Here is an 835-nt window from a genome sequence, read left to right as displayed (position 1 = left end):
GATGTCATCGCAATTGGTACCAACGTTTTTGCTGTGTGCGTTTTCGTTTCACCCTGTCTATGGCTAGGACTCAAGAGAACTTATATTTATGGCCAACTCACGAGTCACATTCTATAAACAAGTCATAGAATCATAGAGTTGGAAGGGGCCATACAGACCACCTAGTCCAACCCCCTGCCCAGTGCAGGATCAGCCTAAAGCATCTCTGACAAGTATTCATCCAGCCTCTTCTTGAAAACTGTCAGTGAAGGGGAGCTCACCACCTCCCCTTCAGTGCAGCTACATGCATGGAAAAGAGACTCACAGCAGCCCTGAGAAGGTACACTAAGCTCTCTCTTTAACACATGTGACTAGTGTATCAGCAAATCCAAAGGTGGTATTGGTGCTCAAAGGGTCTGCACATGTCAGCCTCTTGACATATGGAGAGCTCCTCTGAGCATGTCGAAAGTGCACACAAATGCAAACTGGATTTGCTGAGACGGAGGTGAGATGCTCACCCTCACAACATTTCGTCTTCTAGGATCTTTCAGACTTAAGGAACTGTTTCACTCTGAGTCACTCTACGCATTACTTCTTTTACGAGTTCTTCACGTAACCAACCCACGCTCTGCGCAGACACACACTCGCTTGGAGATTGGCTTCTATAAAAAAAACCCAGAGTGTAAATGGGCTTGGAAAGCTGTTGCCAGGGGAGGGAAAGCTTTTGCTTTCTCCCAAGCTCCCCCCCCCCCGGTGCAAAAACAATGCAGAGGGGAAACCTTTCCCCATTTCTGCTGCTCCATGTGAGGCTATCGTGTACATGTGTGGCAGCAGAAAGGGGAAAACTCCCCCCGCC

This window comes from Eublepharis macularius, chromosome 11, assembly GCF_028583425.1.
Source record: "Eublepharis macularius isolate TG4126 chromosome 11, MPM_Emac_v1.0, whole genome shotgun sequence".
NCBI classification, from domain to species: domain Eukaryota; kingdom Metazoa; phylum Chordata; class Lepidosauria; order Squamata; family Eublepharidae; genus Eublepharis; species Eublepharis macularius.
The sequence above is the reverse complement of the archived record's forward strand: the minus strand, read 5'-3'. Positions refer to the sequence as shown.